Below are 24054 nucleotides of genomic sequence, written 5' to 3' on the forward strand. Positions count from 1 at the left end.
CCTTTTCAGGTCCTGCGCCCTCTGCAAAAGCACTGGCTCCCCAGCCAGACTGAGCTCCCTGAGGGCAGTCAAGTCATTTTATCTTCTTTGCCCTATTATCTAAATGCCATGCCAGCTGATTAAACATTAACTGAGGTAGTGAATAATTTAGCATTCCTTTTATCAACATCCCAAACTCCATAAGCTAGGAAATAAAAGCAAAACTGTTTTATAAAATATGTGTTAGGAAAAAAGAAACCAGTCAGTATGTAAAACAGACGAGATTTAATGCAGAGACTTTATTACACAGATGACAGATGAGCCAGGATGTCAAAGAGGCAACTTAAAAGAGTCTCAGCAGCAGGAAGACACTCATGCCCCAGGGATAGAGGGGCAGGGGGTGGGGGGGCAGAGGGCACCGAAGGATGCTGAAAACCCAGTGGACCCGTCCCCCAGTGGCAGGAGCCACGGACATGACCCCTCACTACCAGAGATGCTGCTAGAGGGAAAACGGAAGGAGAAACTCTCTGTTGCTTCTCTCCTCCCAGCTCCAGTCTTTCATCAAAGCCTCCCGCCTAACCAGCCAAAAGCCAGCTAGCAGGGGTGGTGTGAGGGCACACCAGGAAGAACAGCCTAGGGGAGCAGTGTGCCCCCGATGATGCCCTAAAGAGCAGGGGAATGGTGAACTGAGGCTCTCAGGAGCGTGGGCCACGACCACACAGCGAACCACATCCACGTCTATATTCACTTCTGTGTCTTTTTCTTTTGATAAATATCTAATTATAAAATGATGTCACTCTCAAGTCTGCCCAATCAACAAAAAAAAATGAAAATCTTGTTGACTCCTTTTTCACATACTGGGAGCCAAGAATTATGAAATGTTACTAATGTATAAGGAACATCTGTGATAACTCAATGTGGGTTGGACAGAACTCTAAGGTGACATTAACCATTAAGAAAGGGTTTGCTAAGCAGATTAACGGAACAAAAAAGACTGCATAACTTACTTAAGTCGATAAAATATTCCCTAGGATTTTAGCACATTTATGTGAAATTCCTCTTGACGGAAGTGAAAGAGGAGAGGGAAAAAGTTGGCTTAAAGCTCAACATTCAGAAAACAAAGATCATGCATCCGGTCCCATCACTTCATGGCAAATAGATTTTATTTTTAATTTTTGGGGCTCCAAAATCACTGCAGATGGTGACTGCAGCCATGAAATTAAAAGACGCTTACTCCTTGGAAGGAAACTTATGATCAACCTAGACAGCATATTAAAAAGCAGAGACATTACTTTGTCAACAAAGGTCTGTCTAGTCAGGGCTATAGTTTTTCCAGTGGTCATGTATGGATGTGAGAGTTGGACTATAAAGAAAGCTGAGCGCCACAGAATTGATGCTTTTGAACTGTGGTGTTGGAGAAGACTCTTGAGAGTCCCTTGGACTGCAAGGAGATCCAACCAGTCCATCCTAAAGAAGATCAGTCCTGGGTGTTCATTGGAAGGACTGATGTTGAAGCTGAAACTCCAAAACTTTGGCCACCTCATGCGAAGAGTTGACTCACTGGAAAAGACCCTGATGCTGGGAAAGATTGAAGGTGGGAGGAGAAGGGGATGACAGAGGATGAGATGGCTGGATGGCATCACCGACTCAACAGACATGGGTTTAGGTGAGGTAGGTGAACTCCGGGAGTTGGTGATGGACAGGGAGGCGTGGTGTGCTGTGGTTCATAGGGTCCCAAAGAGTCGGACACGACTGAGCGACTGAACTGAACTGATGTAAAATTCCACTAATTACAAATAAATCTATTCACTGAAGTCAGTCTTGGGGACCTACGCCAGGAAATATTTGTGATACAGTTCAAAGGAGTAAAACTACATAGTCTTCAAAAGAGCTTGCAGTTCACACCATTTCCCTTCTCCTTCCTCCTTAACCCTGGTGAGCCCACGACGCTATGATACGCTAAGTTAGTCCAATGGCTACCAGTACCTCCTTAAAAAATTGAGGCAAGATGACAGAACTAGCGTAACTCACTGAAAATTCAGTTGCGACTCCTCTGAAGCATTCAAACAGACTCTGAGGTGACATTTTACGAAAAGCCCAAATGGCAATTATTCTATGAAATTAATGTTACATGTGACAAACCTGATGGATGATTAAGAGATAGCATAGTAAATGCTTTAATTTATAGAGAGAAAGTAATTAAGATTTACTAAGTAAAAATAAGGCACTAAAAACGGGTCTTTATTTTACTGCTAACCATAAATTTGTCTCAAAGCACGAACTCTCTCTGATTCATATTCAAAGCGAAAGTTCCCACACAGATAAATTTTCATTATAGTAGAGAAAGCTGCTCCCCACTGCCTCACCCCCACATTCTTTCTCACCACTGAGCTCTTCTATCATCACCCAAAACAAACACTTCAAGGTCTGACGACTAAGCGTGCTGAAATTGCTAAGAAATTTTTTTTTAAAAAGTGGACTTTTACCATCAAAAGATACCAGTTTTGGGAATTCCTTCGTAGTCTAGTGGTTAGGACTCATCGTTCTCGGTGCCAAGGGCCTGGGGTCAACATCTGGTTGGCAAACTAAAATCCCACAAGCCACACAGGATGGCCAAAAATAAAAGAAAAAGTTAACAGCTTTATGCAGATATTAAATATTTATCTAAATATACCCACATAAATATATATGTTCTTTACACCTAACCAGTGTTGCCTCAGGAAAAGGAGAAAGACAACGCTACAATTTCTCTTTTATTTAAATCCCTCTTTCACAAAAGGGGGAAAAAAAATCAAACATCCATTACAGGAAACAATTCTTGTTCAAAGAGGAGGGGTGGCTCCTCTCTCTTCTCTTGCCCTCCTGCAGCAATCCCGCTCCCCAGGACTGGTCAGGATCGAGGGCAAGGATATCTCCTGGGTCCAGAGTGCCAGAAGGCCCACTCTCCTCACTTGGGACCCCATTCTCCACCAGTTTCTGCCCCCTGCATGGTCAGGTGGCCTCGGGCTGGCACCCACCCTTATCACCAGTGAGTGGGGCTGGGAGGGCGGCCTCGACCAGCCAGGCCTCTGACACTGGAGGAATCTCTCCCTGCTGTGCCACGGACCACTGGGTACTAGGACCCAACATTCACCTCTGCGCTTGCAGGAAAAAGGAAAACTCCAAGGCTGCCTCTAGCCTAGGGGAAAAAAGAGTTCTCACAGGACACAGCCTAGGGTCCCTGGACCTCACTTTGGGGTGAAGACTTGAAGACCTGGTTAGAGAGGAAGGTTTGAGAATGCCTGGCAGCCAGTGAAAAGCAAGACTGGGTATGCAGGTTAACCAGACTCCATTCCTTGTTCCCACAACACTCCCAACAGCTACTAGTTTGGCAATTAACCTCATCTTGAGAAGGCATTTACTGATTGACAAGTTGGGACAAAACTGAGTCAGAAAGACCTTCGCCGAAATCTTCACTTGTCAGCTGAAATCTGCTCAGCAGCTGTGTGACCTTGCACCGATCATATAACCTCTCTCAGCCTCAGCTTCCTCATGTGTGAGGGGAAAAAACAGTATTTTGCAGGACCGTTTGGTGAATTAAATAAAATTACTTGACATATGGGAGACATTTTAGTAAATCCTAGTTCCAGAATGGAAGCGTTATTAAATGCAAAATGCCCAAATCAACTAAATCTTTCACATTCAAGCTTTTCTAAGAGACAATGAAATCTAATAAGGAAAGGTCTAAACAGTTGCACAGACCCATTAGTCTAGATTTACAATCCAAAGTAAGGTACAACAGATGCTGAAATTATGTATTATGTCAACATAATATTTCCCCCTTAAATGATAACCAACACCTTTTGTGATAATTAGTGTGTTATCTGTGTTTCTAGAGAAACAGAGACCATATTTCTTAACATCTCAGGAAGCTTATATGACTTCATTTTCTCTGTTTTATTGTGAAGCAAAATTTTCTTGGAGAAATCGTATGCTTGCCTGTGGCTGGAAAAAGCTCCCATTCTTAAGTGAAAGAAACTACCTTCTGACAAGTTGAAGAGTTACACACCAGATAATTGAGTCCATTTTTACTGCCGTCTCATTGTTGCCCACCACATATCTGTGACTTCCTGTCTTCTAAGGTAGCAGCTACTTTTGAAATTTAAAGACAGTCTGTGGAGAAGAGATGTATGCAGGCATGAAGCAGACATGGGAATCACATTTTTAAAAAAAATCACTGTCCTTCAGCAACATGGATGGATCTAGAGATTTATCATGTAAGTCAGAAAGAGGACACATACCACATGATATCACTTACATGTGGAATCTAAAATATGACAGTGAACTTAGCTACAAAATAGAAGCATGAAGAACAGACTTGTGGTTGCCAAAGAGCAGAGGATTGGGAGTTTGGGATTAGCAGATGCAAACTATTATGTATAAATGTATAAACAACAAGGTCCTACTGTATGGCACAGGGAACTACGCTCAACATCCTATGATAAACCATAATGGAAAAAAACTATGAAAAAAGAAATATATATATGTAACTATGTGTGTGTGTGTGTGTATATATACATATATATATAACTGATTCACACTGCTGCATAGCAGAAATGAACACAGCATTGTAAACCAATTCTGCTTTAATTTAAACAAAAGGAGTTTAGGGGGGAAAAAAAATAACTGTCCTTGAATAAAACTTTGGGATCTGGCGAGGCTCTTTACCGGAGAAAGATTTCCCCCTAACTCTGAATATTTGTCTTTCTCTTGTTATAGCTTTTAAGAAAAGTATATTAATATTGCTAAAGTTCCAATACTTTGGCCACCTGATATGAAGAGCCAGTTCATTGGAAAAGACTCTGATGCTGGGAAAGAGCGAGGGCAGGAGGAAAAGGGGACAACAGAGGATGAGATGGCTGCATGGCATCACTGATTCAATGGATATGAGTTTGAGCAAACTCCAGGAGATAGTGAAGGTCAGGAAAGCCTGGTGTGCTGCAGTCCATGGGATTGCAAACAGTCAGACAATACTCGGTGACTGAACAACAACAACAAATATTAATGTTAAAAGGCTAAAAAATCCATTCATTTTAGATCACTGTCCCCATACTGAAACTCCATCTTTTCTAATCTATCCTAAAATTTACTCCCAAGACAAGAGAGATTACATGGAATGACAAACTTTTTCATATTACAGAAACCTTAAGAGTAATCAGTGATAGTGATAAGAAATATTAATTTCATGAGTGAATTTAATGAGCTCCTGTGACCCTAAAAGAGATCTACTTATTTCTTTCTGTAAAAGATTAGTTCTTACTTGAAAGCTCTGACTATTGCTGAGAAACAAAGCAACTGGCCTGAACCAACAAAACTCTAGGAAATGCTAGCTAGGCATTCATTATTGGTATGGACATGGAATTTGGTGCAACAAGGCCTGTGAATATCAAAAGCAATTCCTAGAGACACATGTCATTCTATTTAAAGTACATGTATGCTAAGTCACTTCAGCTATGTTCAACTCTGCTAACTTATGGACGTTAGCCTACCAGGTTCCTCTGTCTATGGAATTCTCCAGGCAGTAATACTGGAGTGGGTTGCCATGCCCTCCTCCTCCAGGGCATTTTCCCGACCCAGGGACTGAGCCCGTGTCTCATATCTCCTGCATTGGCAGCTGGGTTCTTTACCACTAGCACCTCCTCTAGCTCTATTCATCAGTCCCAGGAATGCCCTGAGGAGTAAGCCTTTGGAAGAATCTATCAGGACAAAGATTTTCAGGGAAAAAAAAAAAAAAAATCCTGAATTTTATGCATTCTAGAAGTATACAGCATCTTGTTATAGGCTTCCTGGCAAACTATGAAATCATGGAGGCTAAAAGGGTAAAAAAAAAAGCCAAACCTTCATAGGCAAACCCCCTATTCCATTAGCTATGTTTGCTGTAAGAGCAGATAATAAAAGAACTAGCCAGGATCTAAAAATATGTCCCATGTCGTGAAAGGGGAAAAAAGGGAAAGAGTGAGTGGAGAGAGAGAGAAAAGGAAAGAAAAAAGTGAGACTACAGAGTCATGCCAACTAAACGCAGGCATCTCTGATTGGATCATGAGTGGGGAGAAGTAAACAAAGGACGATACTAAGCCGACTGTGAACTGTGTCCTGGATAACCGGGTTGTAACCAGGTTGGCTTTCCAGAGTTTGATAATTATATAGCCATCAATAAAAGAATGTTTTTGCTCCTGGGAGAAAGATGCTGAAATATTTGCGAATGAAGGGTCATGACGTCTGCAACTCACCCTCAAACGTCTAATTCAAAAGGAAAAAACAATCTAGATGTCGGAGGGATGGTCAGTGTACTCTTCCGTGTGTTTGAATTATTTCAAAGTAAAAGGTCTGGGGGATGAAGAACAGAGTAGACCATCCTCCTGCCTAAGAGGATGGGGAGATGTCACAAGCCTGGAGTGGGGGAGAGAGCCTAGAGGAGGCAGGAGCTGCTTACACTGATGCTAACTGATGAACCACACACACATGTCAGAAGCCCCCATTTCAAGCTGCTGAAAATTAGTCGTAGAAAAGAAAATATTCTCTATACTGTAATCTATCTAAACTTCCCTATGCCATAGATCAGTGATGTGATACTAAGTGATACTAAGCTCCTTGTGTAGATAATGAAGCATGGTGTTAACACTCATAGGACTGTTAAGTATTTCATTTTACAGGTGAAAAATCTGTCAAAAGGGAATTCTGTTCCATCTGTATATAAGTATATAAATCCTGCATATACTCAATTTTTACATGAACAAGAATATGAAGGAAAGATGTGTGTGCTCTTTTACCTGGCAGGAAGATAATTTTCCCCAATTGTATCCTTTCTAGTTGAAAATATTTTTAGCTTCCCCTAAACGAACAGGTATCCAATTTTCTGTTAATGTTTCTATTCTGTTGTCTCACTATGTAAACGCACATGTAACTTCTCAATTTGTGCTTCTCTGAAAAAATCTATGATGGAAAACTTTGTATTGTCATTCACGTGTGCTGTGCCATTTTACATGCCAAACCCTACTGGCCACTATAAAATGGAAGTACTGCCTGTATTAATACTCTAATGCTGTAAAGTTAAGAATATGAGTATCATAATAATATCAAGTAACATTTACATTCCACTTGCAAGTTATGAGGTGCTTTCATATACAGTAGCTTCTCTGCATAGAAGTAAAAATGTAAGAGAACAAGAAATATGTAAATAAGAGGGCTAGCTAGCTGTGATAAGTAAAAACAGGTTATGAGTGATGACAGGCATCTTAAATGTTTACAACCATCTATAAAGGAAAAATTCCCTGTTGTTTTGTCGGAAATGAACAATTAGCAAATTCTGCAGAAGGAAATGCAGTCTAGTGCTTTATGCTAAGAATGGGAGCCAGGCAATTCTCGCTTCTATTTTTAACTGGGCTCCTGACCTCCTGGTATCCTTGGGTAAGTCCAAAAGGCCCTCAATTTCTTCTCTTATCAATTGGGGTTGGAGCCTCTGACCTCGCTCACTGGGGTGGCCTATGAGTTGGCAAACAACACTGAAAATTCGAGATGCAACTGACGATCACATATAACTGCACTGTCTGTCTGCACTGCCTAAAAAGCTGCAGAGCATGACAAAGACTCTTGATTGATCATGCTTCCTGCTTCTCTACTTGTGAAAAGAGATCCACGCATCAATATTTGGAAGAGAGTACTTTCAAGCCTCCTGGGAGCACTAACATTTTCCTGATTCCTATTTTTTCTCCCTGCCCCAGCTCCAGGTCTTATTATAAGGACTCAGCGAGTGGCAGAAGTCTCACTAGCAAGAACCCTCTGCCATGAGTAAGTGACCCTCTTCACAGGAGCCCCACCTGACTACACCGACAACGCCAGCATCGCCAAGCCTACACTTGACATACTGGGATGCCAATGGCAAACGACTTCCTAACTTGGCCAGGATCTTCCAAAGAGCAAAGGAAAACAATTCCCCAAGATGCTGCAGTGCAGAGAGTCACCAACTCCTCCTCCCAAACTAAATATGCAGCTGAAGATACATTGAAAAATGATTACAATTTATCCAAACAACAGGTGTATATTCCTGTAGAGTGGAGAAGGAATTCCAAAGGAAACCACTCCACAAAAAAAAAAGAGTACCTCACGTTTCCTCCCAGAAACTGGCTCAGGCTTTTGAGGGCAAAACCGAGCATCCTCCAGCCTCCTGCCCCCGAGTTTCCTCGTGGATTCTGCTCTCTAGTCCATATTCTTTTGTCCTCAAAAGAGGAGTGACTTTTGTAATGAGCAACTCTGGGAAAAGGAATTGAGCATATGTGGCTGGCTCTTTATGGCCCAGCATTTTTATTACAGGCTCTAGTATAAATCACCAGAACACAGCCTGTGGGAGCTCCTTCTGATCCGCACGCCCACCAAGATGGTATATTCTGGTCTGCTCTGGCCACATGATAAGCTTTCTACAGGTGAAAGGTCTATGGTTTGGGGGATGCAAAAAGCACTAGCAGCCATTTGGATGTATCATGTTACACTCTTCAATCAAGCTATTATTGGTAATGACGCTAGTAGGTTCATCTCCATTTGTCTGAACACGATGCTGATTTTTCGACCGGTTCTGACTCAAGACGGGAAGAGAGTATTATTTTTATTGACACCCTAAAATCACACAACATCTTCCTGGAAACACTTTTCTAGTACTCATGAAGCCAATCCAGAAACCACCCCCTACCACCACCACCAACAGCATCACCAATGACTCCGAGGAGCAAAAGAAAGCAGAGGCAGCTGGCTGCCATGGCCAGGGATGCCTTCCCTGAGAGGGCAGAACTTTTACAGGTCTGCTGCAATTCTTTAAAGCTCTGGACCTGTCCGGGGAAGAAAAATGAATGGTACCCAGTTGCATGATTTCAGGCTGCATTTTTATTACCGGCTTCTAGAATAAATCATCAGATCAAAGCCTATATGAACTGCCTGAATGGCAGAGACAAAAACTGTCACAGAACACAGTCAGGTAATTTTTTTAACTACTGTATATTTATTTCAAGGAAAGACCTCTGAGCTTGCATACTCCTGGGCACCTTCGCTAATGTGTTCGTGGTTTATTTTTCACACATTCTCACCTTGTTTTCTCGTATTACAGGCTTGTGGGTGGAGTCGTGCACCAAATTCATTTTACACAGTTAGGAGTTATAAACAGAGCACTAGCTCCTCTGACCAGCGCTTGCTGTTGTTGTACTCAATGTCTCACCCAAGGGCAGATTGTGAAGGGAAAATAAACCTGCATGACGGGATGTGGACATCGGGAAACAGGCGGAAAGCCCTTTGTAAGCTCAACACTGAAGGTTTCTCGCTCAAGGATGAATCTCTGGATGCTGCCTGGAGATGGTCCCTTTCCAGAAAGGAACGCGAGGCTGTATCGGAACCAGTCATCTGGGGAGAAGGCCAGACAAAGCCCCGTGGGTCCCCAGAGACTGGGGTGGAGAGGAAAACAGACCCACAGCTTCCTCGTGGGTTGTCTTTGCCAAAACCCACTGTTTTTAAATTGGGGGATAACTGCTTTACCATATTGAGCTGGTTCCTGCCATACAACAACATGAGTCAGCCATAAGGTATCTAAACATCCCCTCCCTCTTGAGCCTCCTTTCTACCCCACCCCTCCAGGTCATCTCAGAGCACCAGGCTGAGCTCCCTGTGCTATAAAGCTGCTTCCCCCTAGCGAGCTGTTTAACACACGGTAGGGTATATACGTCAAAACTACTCTCTATTCGTCCCACTCTCTCCTTCCCCTGGTATGTCCACAAGTCTGTGCTCTACACCTGCATCTCTATTCCTGCCCTGCAAAAAGATGCATCAGTACCACTTTCTAGATTATACACACACACACACACACACACACACACACGAGAAGGCAATGGCAACCTACTCCAGTGTTCTTGCCTGGAGAATCCCAGGGATGGGGGAGCCTGGTGGGCTGCCGTCTATGGGGTCACACAGAGTCGGACACGACTGAAGCGACTTAGCAACAGCAGCAGCATACACACATATATACACACATTTACATATATACACATATATATATGTGTATATACATATATACACATATACACACACATACATGCATTAACATTTTTTTTCTTTCTGACTTAATCCACTTTCTGTAACAGGTTCCAGGTCCACCCATATCAGTTCAACTGACTCAAATGCGTTCCTTTTTATGGCTGAGTAATACTCCATTGTGTATATGTACCAGAACTTCTTTATCCATTTATCTGTTGGTGGACATCTAGGTTGCTTCCATGGCCTGGCTACTATAAACAGTGCTGTGGTGGGAATGTAAATTGATACAGCCAGTGCGGAGAAGAGCATGGAGACTCCTTTAAGAACTAGGGATAAAACTACCACATGGCCCAGCCATCCCCCTACTGGGCACGTACCCTGAAGAAACCATCATTCAAAAAGACACACGTGCCTTGCTGCCCCTCTTAATTGTACTATCTTGCTTTCTTGTTGTTCCTTGAGAGGAACGAGATGGCATCATCATTTCCACACACAAAATACAATTCATTAAGGTTGAACTGCTTTTGGAAAGTGGGAACTACTAAAGGAAATGGGTGAAATCCTTGCACAACTAGGGGGAATTTGGAAAGAGCTCAATTACTGGATCTGTGTCTGCGACAGCAGGGCTGAGAAGGTGAGCTGGAAGGTGTACACGTCTCTGCTTCAGCTATGGTGAGAAGGGAGGGACAGCTTGGAGGCAGGAGGAAAGAGAGAGAGATGTAAAGATGTCTTTCCTGCTCCGTTCAAAGTCTTGAATTGCCCACCTTCACACCCTTCACGCCCAGCTTCACCCCAGCTACATGGTCACGCCTGCTTTTCCCTCCTGAAATGTTTCCATCTTAGTCAAGTGTCAGCCCAGACTTAGGTTAAAATGAAGCATAAAAGTCTGCTCTAAGAATTGATTGCCACAACCTGCTCTCAGGCAAACCTGGCATTCAAATTTATAACTGTGTGGTCTAGGAACCCCAAGCTAAGAGATACACATGAAAAAAAGGCTTAAAGCTGGGGTATCTGGCAAAAGCCAAAGTACAAGGTCTCTGGAGAGTTGCTCTCAACCCAGCCAGAAGAGTCCCTGTATTAAATTCCTGTCAAACCTGACTTCGTAATCCAAAATTACAAAATACACAAGAACATCATCTACCATTAGCCAGAATCAGGAGACACGTAAAAAGCAGAACAAGAAATCCCAAGAACCTCATGTAATAGAATTTCTGAACACAGAATAAGTAGATTTAAAATTACCAAGGAAACAAAGAACTGAATACATGATGAAAGAACAAGGTATTTTCAAAAAAACAGGAGAGATATAAGAGAACAGAATTTCTATAAATGATACTCTCAGTGAAATTAAAAAAAAAAACTCAATGGATAAATTAAAGAACAGAGCATACATAACAGAAATAATTAGTGAACTGGAAGAAAATGTAGAGAAAATTTCCTAGAATGAAGCACAGATAAAAGATCCTAAAAGAATATTTCATTATGGCCACTATCTGCATAGTGAGATGTACAGGTGGGAGCTGCCCACAGTCAGAGCTTCTCTCTTAGTGGGAGGTTGAGAAAAATCCAGTGCCTAGGGCACTGAATTGGTAGCTTGTTAGGTTAGATCTCCTTTCTCCCATTTCTTCTTCTGAAGCAGCACTCTTTTCCTCTTTTCTCTCTCCCCAGATTTAGATCTCTTACCTAGTAGACACTGTAATAAACAGCACATACAATCAGCATCCCTGATAGCTCAGTTGGTAAAGAATCTGCCTGCAATGTAGGAGACCCTGGTTCGATTCCTGGGTTAGGAAGATCTGCTGGAGAAGGGATAGGCCACCCACTCCAGTATTCCTGGGCTTCTTTTGTGGCTCAGCTGGTAAAGAATCCGCATGCAATGCAGGAGACATGGGTTCAATTCCTGTGTTGGGAAGATCCCCTGGAGGAGGGAAAGGCTACCCACTCCAGTATTCTGGCCTGGAGAATTCTATGGACTGTATGGTCCATGGGTTCACAAAGAGTCGGACACAACTGAGCAACTTTCACTTTCACAATCAGCATCATTGCTGAACAGTCAATGCCTGTGTGTATACAGCATGTGGACAGATATCTATTAACATTAACATTATCATATATACACCTGTTAATGGTGTGCGTGTTCTGAAACATACACATGCCTACAAAATAATAGCGCCTACATAAATCAGAATTCCAGAAATTATGGTAGAACAGAGATTGAAGGCTGAACATTAAATAGATCAGAAACATGAGTTCAACCTGATTGGGACAAGAACTAACTGAGTAACTGCCGGGCAGTTCTCTCATCTAAGTTAAAAGGACTGAATGGAATGATTTCTGAGATCTTTTCCTATTCTAATTCTCATACTGCTTACAACACTGGGAAGCTAACTAGTTTCATATTGTTCGTGTAGTTTACTTTGTAGGACAGGTCTCTACTCAGAGCCTATTCTTATTTACATTAAGAAATGCAATCATCTAGCTTTCTGGACTGGAGCAGATCAGAATAACTGAGAAGTGAAAAATGGCCAAGAAGGGGTTCCTAGAATCAAATATATTGACAGTAGCTTAACAAAGAAGGTGAGAGGTAGATGACTGCAACAACAAGGAAAAAGACTGTAATACGAAACCTAAACAGAATGGTTATCTTTAGCCCTTTCCTGTAGGATCAGATAATTTTACACACCTCAGTAGACCTTGAAGGCACCATTATATTACAACAATATATTGCTGATAACCTTGAGCAATCAAGAAAAGGTTAGCTTATGTTCAGTACACCCTATTTAAAAGCAGAAAAGTAGAAAATGCATTTTAGAGGGATTCCCATAAAGAAGTTAAAACATATCAAAAGGGTTTTAGATATCTGGAAAATTCTTTCCTACGGACTCATGCAGGTACTCATAAGCGTCTGCAAGTATACAGAGAAAGATTTATTATATGTGCAAGGTACAGTCAAGTGGCCTGAAAAAGATCCATGAACTGTTTTTTAGAACCTTAAATCAAACATAGAAATCCTCATAAACAACATACATAAAGGATGTTCAATCAACTGTGAAATATATATGGATAGAACACAGAAGCACTAATATTCACAGTTAGATTTCACATGGGGAATTCTGCATGTGAGAATGGCAGGGGTGAGGGAAGGGAGAATGGTTGTAAAGAGGGAAGCTTTCAAGAACCCACAAGGGGAACTTCTGCGAGGGTTGAGAATCCACCTTGCAATGCAGAGGATACGATTCAATCCCTGGTTGGGGAACTAAAATCCCACACGCTACGAAGCAACTAAGCCCACGCACCACAACTAGAGTCCGCACGCCGCAAGAAAAGGTCCTGCATGATGCAGCAGAGGCCCTGCCTGCTGCAACTAAGATCTGATGCAGACAAAAAGAAAAATAATAATAAATAAATAAAATTAAAAACAAAAACACCGAATGCTGGCAAAATATCCAAAACAGGAAAGGAGTTAAATGCTTCCCTGAGGGAGGAGAGGCCATGCTGCCCACTGGACGTGAAAGTCCACCGTTGTCATGGGTCATCTGAGTCCACGGGGGACATCCATTTAACGAAACAGAGGGCAAGTTAGGACCATCAGAGGGCTTAAGAGCTGAAAGGGAGCCTCTCTACACTTGTATGCATGAGCTCGCAGACACACCTCTTTTGCAGAGGGCAAAAGAGGTCACAGGGCAAAACACTGCACCCCTGGAACACTCCCCTGCACAGAGGAAAGAGGGAAAAGTGTAACAATGGCTCTGAGAGTGGCAAGATTAGCGTCTGAGAACACAATGTAATTATAAATTCTACAGATTACATTAAAGCAAATCATTGAAATGGAAAAACATTTTAATAAAAAACTGTCACATCTTGTCTTCTTAGTCAAATAACCAACCATCACTTAAGTGTGATTGGACAGAGAGGAAAACATAGATCTGATTATAAATGTATGCATTTAAACACTTTTTTCTGAATGCTATTTTCTTGAATTCTATTGCATTTAGAAATTTTGAATTAAAAAATGTTTATAATTACATTTTGAATTAAGAGTCAGAAAAGTACTTAAGCCTAATGCTCATTAGAACTAGTTCACTTCAGTCGCTCAGTTATGTCCGACTCTTTGTGACCCCGTGAACCACAGCACACCAGGCCTCCCTGTCCATCACCAACTCCCGGAGTCTACCCAAACCCATGTCCATTGAGTCGGTGATGCCATCCAGCCATCTCATCCTCTGTCATCCCCTTCTCCTCCTGCCCTCAATCTTTGCCAGCATCAGGGTCTTTTCAAATGAGTCAGCTCTTCGCATGAGGTGGCCAAAGTATTGGAGTTTCAGCTTCAACATCAGTCCTTCCAATGAACACCCAGGACTGATCTCCTTTAGGATGGACTGGTTAGATCTGCTTGCAGTCCAAGGGACTCTCAAGAGTCTTCACCAACAGCACAGTTCAAAAGCGTCAATTCTTCGGCACTCAGCTCTCTTTATAGTCCAACACTCACATCCATACATGACCACTGGAAAAACCATAGCCCTGACTAGACAGACCTTTGCTGGCAAAGTAATGACTCTGCTTTTTAATATGCTGTCTAGGTTGGTCATAACTTTCCTTCCAAGGAGCAAGCAGTCTTTTAATTTCATGGCTGCAATCACCATCTGCAGTGATTCTGGAGCCCAGAAAAATAAAGTCAGCCACTGTTTCCCCAACTAGTTAAGTATTTCTAAATCTATTAGGTCCTTTAAAACAAAAGTTACTACCAATATCTGCTATGTTCAGAGAGCTAGGATATTGCAGATTTACCCAGATAATACATTTTCCATAAGAAATTTAAAAAATAAACTGTCAAAGACTTTACAAAGGCATTCATATTATCATTTCTTAAAGGGGCAGGATCCCTTTCAGAGTGATCTGCGTACACGTTCAATCACCAGCATAAGGCATGATAACTGCATTGTCTGTTAGTCCCCAGAAGGCAGGCATCACATCAGATCTTCTTCTCTCTTCATTCCCCTTCTGCTTGTTAACAGTAAGCGACATTCTTGTGAATAAAAGAAAGTTTTGTAAAATGGGGTAAACAATATCCCAGTTCCAGTTTTCATGCCAGAGCTGCCAGGGCTAATCTCAAGCATCTTTGTGACATGGAAAACCCCAAGTGTTTTTTCAGGCAGCAAAATCCTGATCCTGAGAAAAGCAGAGCCTGCTCTTGCCGGCTGCCATAGCCCTTTCCCCAGTGCTAGAAGCAAGAGACAGTCAGAGTTACTAGGAGGTTCCGTGTTATGCACACCTAAGCACTTTCAAACAAGCAAACCAAGATCAGAGTTACGAGTTGGAAAATTTTTTTTTTTAATGAAATTGACCAGCATTGTTTATCAATGTGTTAGATGTCCTGGCCCCTCATCAAGGGAACGTGGCTCAGCCTGATAAGCAGCAGCAGGTACCTCCTGGCCACAGACAGACCCGTCACCCAGCAGCTGGCACTAGCAAAGCAACAGCATGCTCTTTGCTTTGCCTTCTCCTGCATGGGGGTTGACACCATGAGGGGGCAAGCACTTCAAATAACAAAGTGAGCATGTGAGTGCACGCGTGTGTGTGTGTGTGCTTGTGGTCTGCACAGGCATGTATTTCAAGCACACTTGATGCTTTGCTGAAATCTCACCATTACTGGAAACATTAGCAAATTATGAAAGAAACAGAGTTGTCAATCTCTAGATATTTTATCAAACAAATACATTTCCTTTCCTACTTTTCTTCCCATTTCACATCTCACATACAAAATATTACGAGTGTTACAATGACATTGATAAATAGGAAATAACTGACTCGAAGAAATAACCTAAGATTCTGTCTATAATTCTATACACAAATAATGATTTAATAAATTAAGGAAAATTCTGTACCACAGTAAGGGGTTTTACTAGGTCAAGGAAATGAATGAAGCTGAAGGCCGGCTAATAAAAACAAAGAATGCTGTTCTTAGCTTAGCTGTAATCCTGCCTACCAGCAGGAAAATAGGCTGAGTGACCTTTCCAGTCTGAAGATTTATGATGGGATTCCACATAATTCTAAAACTAAAGGTAAAAAATAAGACGATAAAAATGCCAGGAGTCCTAAGAAACATTCAGAAGAAGGGTCACTAATCAGAATGGCAGGCGGGGAGGAAGGCTGTAACGGCTGTAGAGACAGCAGCCTAGGTGACGCAGAGCCAGCAGGACAGACGTGGGGCAGGGCGTGGAGACGGGGGACGAGAACAAGTACTGTCTGCACACACAGACACACCCACAGAGAAACGTGTCAATATACACACCCAGGCTCAAAAGCAAGAAAGGAAACCCCCCGGGACCCCCATCACCCAGGGGCAGCTGCACGAGGCAGAAGCACAAACGGTATGAACTTGGAAGCCGGACTACGGTGTTTCAATCTGACTTCTTCCGTCAGTCAGTCAGTTCAGTCGCTCAGTCGTGTCCGACTCTTTGTGACCCCATGGACTGCAGCACGCCAGGCCTCCCTGTCCAGCACCAACTCCCGGAGTTTACTCAAACTCACGTCCATTGAGTCGGTGATGCCATCCAGCCATCTCATCCTCTGTCATCCCCTTCTCCTCCTGCCCCCAATCTTTCCCAGCACCAGGGTCTTTTCCAGTGAGTCAAGTTCTTCCCATCAGGTGGCCACTATAGTGGCGTTTCAGCTTCAGCATCAGTCCTTCCAACGAACACCCAGGACTGATCTCCTATAGGATGGATTGGTTTGATCTTCTTGCAGTCCATGGGACTCTCAAGAGTCTTCTCCAACACCACAGTTCAAAAGCATCAATTCTTTGGCACTCAGCTTTCTTTATAGTTCAACTCTCATATCCATACATGACTACTGGAAAAACCATAGCTTTGACTAGATGGACCTTTGTTGGCAAAGTAATGTCTCTGCTTTTTAATAAGTTGTCTGGGTTGGTCATAACTTTTCTTCCAAGGAGCAAGCGTCTTTTAATTTCATGGCTGCAGTCACCATCTGCAGTGATTTTGGAGCCCCCCCAAAAAAGTCTCTCACTGTTTCCACTGTTCCCCTTCTATTTGCCATGAAATGATGGGACTGGATGCCACGATCTTAGTTTTTTGAATGTTGGGTTTTAAGCCAACTTTTTCACTCTCCTCTTTCACTTTCATCAAGAGGCTCTTTAGTACTTCACTTTCTGCCATAAGGGTGGTGTCATCTGCATATCTGAGGTTATTGACATTTCTCCCAGCAATCTTGATTCCAGCTTGTGCTTCATCCAGTCCAGCATTTCTCACGATATACTCTGCATATAAGTTAAATAAGCAGGGTGACAATATACAGCCTTGACGTACTCCTTTCCAAATAGATTCAAGGGACTAGATCTGATAGACAGAGTGCCTGAAGAACTATGGACGGAGGTTCGTGACATTGTACAGGAGACAGGGATCAAGACCATCCCCAAGAAAAACAAATGCAAAAAGGCAAAATGGTTATCTGAGGAGGCCTTACAAATAGCTGTGAAAAGAAGAGAAGCAAAAGGCAAAGGAGAAAAGGAAAGATATAGCCATTTGAATGCAGAGTTCCAAAGAGTAGCTAGTTTCAAAGAAGAGATAAGAAAGCCTTCCTCAGTGATCAGTGCAAAGAAATAGAGGAAAACAATAGAATGGGAAAGACTAGAGATCTCTTCAAGAAAATTAGAGATACCAAGGGAACTTTTCACTCAAAGATGGGCTCAATAAAGGACAGAAATGGAAGGGACCTAACAGAAGCAGAAGATACTAAGAAGAGGTGGCAAGAAGACACAGAAGAACTATACAAAAAAGATCTTCATGACCCAGATAATCACGATGGTGTGATCACTCACCTAGAGCCAGACATCCTGGAAGGTGAAGTCAAGTGGGCCTTAGGAAGCATCACTATGAACAAAGCTAGTGGAGGTGATGGAATTCCAGTTGAGCTATTTCAAATCCTGAAAGATGATGCTGTGAAAGTGCTGCACTCAATATGTCAGCAAATTTGGAAAACTCAGCAATGGTCACAGGACTGGAAAAGGTCAGTTTTCATTCCAATCCCAAAGAACGGCAATGCCAAAGAATGCTCAAACTACCACACAATTGCACTCATCTCACACGCTAGTAAAGTAATGCTCAAAATTCTCCAAGCCAGGCTTCAATGGTACATGAACTTCCAGATGTTCAAGCTGGATTTAGAAAAGGCAGAGGAACCAGAGATCAAATTGCCAACATCTGTTGGATCATTGAAAAAACAAGAGAGTTCCAGACAAACATCTATCTCTGCTTTATTGACTATGCCAAAGCCTTTGACTGTGTGGATCACAACAAACTGTGGAAAATTCTTAAAGAGATGGGAATATCAGACCACCTGACCTACTTCTTGAGAAATCTGTATGCAGGTCAGGAAGCAACAGTTAGAACTGGACATAACAGACTGACTTCTCCACTTACTACGTAACTGGGATATTGACAGAAACTGCCTGATAGGGTTGACGAGGCTAAGACAAGTGCACACACATAAGGAAAGCACTCAGTAAGTGTGAGCGGACCTCACGACCACTAACCTTGTTAACCAGGCTGGAGAGACACCAGATGCTGGAGACTTCAAGCACCTGTCAAAGAAGTCAAGGCTGGGATTCCACTGGGGCAGGGAGCTGACAGGAGCCACAAAATCCTGGTCCAGCCAGAAAATCTTGTGCCACCAAATGAGTTCACGTGGAAGAGGCCTCAGGCCTCGGGTGAGCAATGAGAGCCCCCGGCCCTGTGCCGGCATGGATGTGGGGCTTGAAGGGCAGCATCACCCCAGCAGTGTGGCAGCTGGGGACCCATAAATGAATGGAGAAACCGTCCCTTAAGCCCAAAGGGGGCCAGCAGAGCCACTGTGAGTCCCTCCAGTGACGCGGCCGCAGGCCTGGGCTGAGTCTTTAAGCGGAGAAATCACACAGAGTACCAAGCAGGACAAACAGAAACACTTCCATTACTGGACATATCCTGGCCAGGGATATCGGAGAGCCAACACTCAAAGAAGCAGACTTCCTGCAGAAACGAATGCCTGAAGACAATGAAATCGAGTCTTCCGTGTGCTGCGCGGACAGACCTGTCAGCTTGGGATTCTCTACTGTCGTTCAAGAGCCAGGGAGAAACAGGAATGATGGGAGGCTCAGACAAGCTGAGAGAGCGTCTCACCCACAAACCCCAAATCCAAACATACTAACAGAGGCAGGAAAGAGCACCAAAGAGGAGAGGGAGATGCAAGAGACAGTGTTAGCTGGAGAAGGAAAAATCAGAAGGCAGCCGGGAAAGCCCCTCAGTTGTGTCCTACTTTTTGTGATCTCATAGACCATAGCCCACCAGGCTCCTCTGTCCATGGGAGTCTCCAGGCAAGAATACTGGAGTAGGCTGCCATTCCCTTCTCCAGGGGATCTTCCCCACCCAGGGATTGCGTCCGGTCTCCTGCATTGCAGGCAGATTCTTTACTGTCTTGAGCCACCCGGGAAGCCTCCCAACCTTCCACAATCCAGCCCCGAAAGTTGCCTTCAGTCCTGAGTGGAGGGCTTCCCTTCCCTGAGGTTCCAGAACAAGAGCTGTCAGCCCCTGCTTTCTCAGGAACCTGATTCTATCAATGACTTTCTCTCCCCCATATGTCACTCCTTTAAATCTAACTTTCAATTGTTTAACAAAATATTACATGTATGTATAAATTTCCTAATAATTTATAAGGAAAATCAGCAGTTCCTGCCCCCACCTACAGCCCCCAACAGTCCTGAACCACCTTCAGATCTCTGAGCTGTCATGTCTGGTATTTATCTTCCTATTTGTAAGTAATAAGCTGTGCCAGGGGACCTTGGGACAAGCCATCCCTTTCTGGGCATGGCTCTTGGGCATTTGCCATGTGACAATCCTGCCTTAATCTGGGAAGAAGACAGACTTGACAAACTGTCCCCAGGACCCAACGTGGTTGTTTCTGGAATGTGAAGCCACTAGACTTTGGCCCATGCCGTTCCTAAGAGACAATTTATGTAAGTTACAAGGTGAGACGTTTTGCAACACTTTTCTATCTTATTCTGTCCCATGGAATTTGCCCATGCTTATTACTTATCCATTCAAGAACAAAATAAGCCACCCCTAAGTGCAAGCCATGATGACCTGAATGACACTCAAGTGGAAAAGTCAGGTTGGGAGCAGGGCCTCCTCCACGTGCCTGAGCCTGGGTGTGAAGGGTCTAGAATGTGAACGAGCCTTTCCCCGTAGCAGGGTGTAAGGGTGGGATTTACAGGTGAGGGAATGGGTGGGGTGCGGTCACTGTTTCAACTTCAGGGGAAAAAAAAAAAAGAGAAAATTTCACCATCAGAAGGCTGAGAAATCAGCAGAGGTAATATCTGATTATTACTTAATATTATCTTGGCACAAAAACCTTGTTGAAAAACCTTTTGCCTCATAATCCGTCTCTTGGGAGCTCTAAATCTTTCACTCATTGCCTTATTTAAAAAACATAAAAAGCTAAAAGAAATAAGAACAGCCAATTAAACAAAAACAAAAAACAATCAATCAAGTTAGGGCCTGAAAAGGAGAAAGAGGCTGCTCCTAATTGTGGCTCCAAAATATTCCTAAAGCATATCGTTACGTTACTTTTTTCTTACTTTATCAATTTAGGACATGACTTCCAATTATGGGAGATAACAATTTAGTTCTTTGACTTGCCAATATCCCAATGACATCACGGTTTTTGTTAAATGAGTGGCTGGTGTTATTATCGTGTAAATATGTGTCTGCCAAGCTGCTCAGTACACTCCAATCACATTTCCTTGCTTGAATGTTTTGCTTCTTCCTGGAGTTTGTAGGCTTTTCATTTTATCATTTGCTTTATTTTATTGCCTATTGCTTGTTATTTTCTAAGACTCCAGTTTCTCAGACTCACAGACATAGAGAACAGACTTGTAGTTGCCAAGGAGGGGCAAGGTGGAGGAGAAATAGGCTGGCATTTTGGGATTAGCAGATACAAACTATTACATATAGAATGGATGAACAAGGTCTTCCCAGGTGGCACTTAGTGGTAAAGAACTCACCTGCCAATGCAGGAGACTTAAGAGACTCAGGTTCGATCCCTGGGTCGGGAAGATCCCCTGGAGGAGGGCATGGCAACCCACTCCAGGATTCTGGCCTGGAGAAGCCCGTGGACAGAGGAGCCTGGCGGGCTACAGTCCATAGGGCTGCAAAGAGTCAGACCTGACTGAAGTGACTTAGCACATGTGCGCACACACACTTTACAGCACCGGGAGCTATACTCAAAATCCTATGATAAACCATAATGGAAAAGAATATGGAAAAGAACGTGTGTGTGTGTGCGTGTGCGTGTGTGTGTGTGTGTGTGTGTAACTGAGTTACTCTGCTGTAGAGTAGAAATTAACACAACATCGGAAATCAACCATACTTCAATAAAATCAATGAAAGACTCCAGTTTCCTTGTAAAAATCTCTTATCTACACAAGCATTAGATACCTACTATTCCCTGACCCCTCCCTTTCTTTCTGGAAACCTCACTGTTCCAGAGCCATCCCCTCCTCTCCTGCTAGGCTCTCGAGGTCTGTAGCAGAGCCAGCAACCCAGAACCTCTCCATGCCTCCAGCAGGTTCCCTTTTATTTGAAAGATGATTTGTCGAGAACCTGCCTGTCAGAAAATATAATTATTCTACGGCTACGCTTGATTTGTAGTGGTGGAAACAGAATTCCAGGTTAGAATGATGTTTTCACTAAGATTTTTAAAGGCACTATTCCATCATCCTCCAGCTCTAGGCGCTGCTTTGAGAAGTCCAATAGGACTAATTCCCAGGCCTTTGTTCTTAGTTCTAGTATCTTATCTTTTTGTGTCGTTGTCAGATTTTTTTTTTAAATTGGAGGATAACTGCTTTACAATGTTGGTGTTGGTCTCTGCCTTAAAACAACTGAAATCAGTCATATATATGTCATATATATATATATATATCTCCCCTCCCTCTGAAGCCTCCCTCCCACCCCACCACTCTAGGTGGTCACAGACTGCCAGGCTGGGCTCCCTGTGTTACACAGCAGCTTCCCATCAGTTATCTATTTTCACTGGTGGTGTGCTCCCTTACTTCATGATGGCGGGCCTGGTCTGGGAGGCTATTTTTATTCCTTGTATTGGGTCACTGGCAGGCCCTTCTGATTTGGAGACTCGTGTCCTGCAGTTCTGAGAAATTCACCTGTGTCATTTGTTTGACAATTTTCTCTTGTCTACTTCCTTTCTTTTGGAACTCCTATTAATCAGAGGTTGGACATTCTGGATTGATTTTCTCAATTTCCTATTTTTTCCCCCTACTGTCCAACTCATTGTATGTGTGTAATTCTTTCTGAAAGGTTTGATTTTATATTCTGACTCTTCTGGATTTTTTTTTTCCATCCTAATTGTACAGCTTCTGTTCTGATTGTTTAACAAAGTGGTATCATATTCCTGTTTCAAAGATACAGCTACTTTCTCTTATCTTTGTGAGGATATTTATAAAAGCTTTTAATTTTTAAAGTATTTTTACCCTATACGTTATCTGTCGCCTCTGATTTCTTTCAGTTTTCCTTTTATTTTGGGCTCTGTCTGCTACATTGGAGAATTTCTTCAAATGTCTGGTGATTTGGGGCTGTCAATTTCTATTTTACAGTAAGGTAGCAAAATGCTGGTTGAAAGTTCTGTGTAAATATCCAGGCCTTGTTGATTGGTGGCCTTCATTCTAGCACAATCGGTGAGGTGGCTGGTAGGTTGGCTTTTGTTTCTTTTTTTACTGTTGTTGTTGTTCAGTCGCTCAGTCACGTCTGTCTCTTTGCGACCTCATGGACTGCAGCGCTCCAGGCTTCCCTGTCCTTCACCATCTCCCGGAGCTTACTCAAACTCATGTCCATTGAGTCAGTGATGGGCTTTTTTTTTACTGAGATCCCCCTAAATGTCAAGTTCTGTTAGGTTCCTGTGGATTGCTGCTTAAGGAGTGGGGGGCGAGTAAGAGGAGAGATGGTCACACTGGGACAGGCTCAGGCAGGCCCCGGGATTCAGAGCACAGACACTGTCTGACCCCAGTGTCTGGATCTCTGGGGGAGTGTGTCAGCAGCTGCATTTCTCCCCGGACTGTGCAGCCCTGTGGGGCTAGAGCAGCCGTACAAGGGCAGGGAGAGGACCTCGGGTCTGACTGCTCTCAATCTCAACTGTGAATTAACCCCTCTTCTTCACCTGCCACTGGCCGTCCACAATACCTGCGGATCGCACATCGGGGCCCTTCCTGGGGTTGCGCAGGCACATATCTCCTTCCTGACCAGTGCGCTTTCCTCAGGCTTTCTGTCCCTCTCCCGGGTTATACTTAACTCCCTTCCACTAAGTCAGGCCCTCCTGCATCTACCTTCTCTCCTGCAATCTGGTCTCCTCTGCCATTCACTCACAGGTTGACAACATTGGAATACTCTGCTGTTATTTCAGTGGGTTTTTTTTGGGAAGAGAGGCAGGTTAACATGTATATGTTCAACTTGACACATTAATCAAAAGCCTCTTTAATTGCCCCTTTGTCACTGGCTCCTTCTCATCAGCATCAAAAAGTGTTTTTATTGTATTTTATTGCAGTAAAAACATTTAACATGAGATCTACCTTCTTAACATATTTTTAAGTGGATGTTATCTTACTATTGACTATAATTCATCATCATTAAAAACATCTCAAGTTTCTCCAGTATTAAGGAAACTGAGAAGTTCTTTTTTTAATTAAACTTTTTATTTTATTTGGGAGCATAGCCAATTAACAATGCTGTGACAGTTTCCGGCAGACAGTGAAGGGACTCAGCCATGCATACACATGCATCTATTCTTCCGCCCTCCCATCCAGGCTGCCACATAACACTGAGCAGAGTGCACTGTGCTATACCGTAGATCTTTGTTGGTTGTCCATTTTAAATACAGTGTGTACACGTAAATTCCAAACTCCCTAACTACACCTTTCCCTATCTTTTTAAAAAAATCAACTCTCTGCATTTATTTATCTGGCCA

General features: G+C 43.0%; 1 protein-coding gene across 5 annotated transcripts in view; it reads right to left on the minus strand.

Annotated features, from left to right (window-relative positions):
• GATB (glutamyl-tRNA amidotransferase subunit B) overlaps window positions 1–24054 on the minus strand; it is a 91642-nt gene that overhangs the window by 61788 nt on the left and 5800 nt on the right. The gene's annotated exons all lie outside the window — the stretch shown is intronic.

This window comes from Giraffa tippelskirchi, chromosome 11, assembly GCF_054371585.1.
Source record: "Giraffa tippelskirchi isolate mGirTip1 chromosome 11, T2T-mGirTip1v1.2.pri, whole genome shotgun sequence".
NCBI lineage: Eukaryota > Metazoa > Chordata > Mammalia > Artiodactyla > Giraffidae > Giraffa > Giraffa tippelskirchi.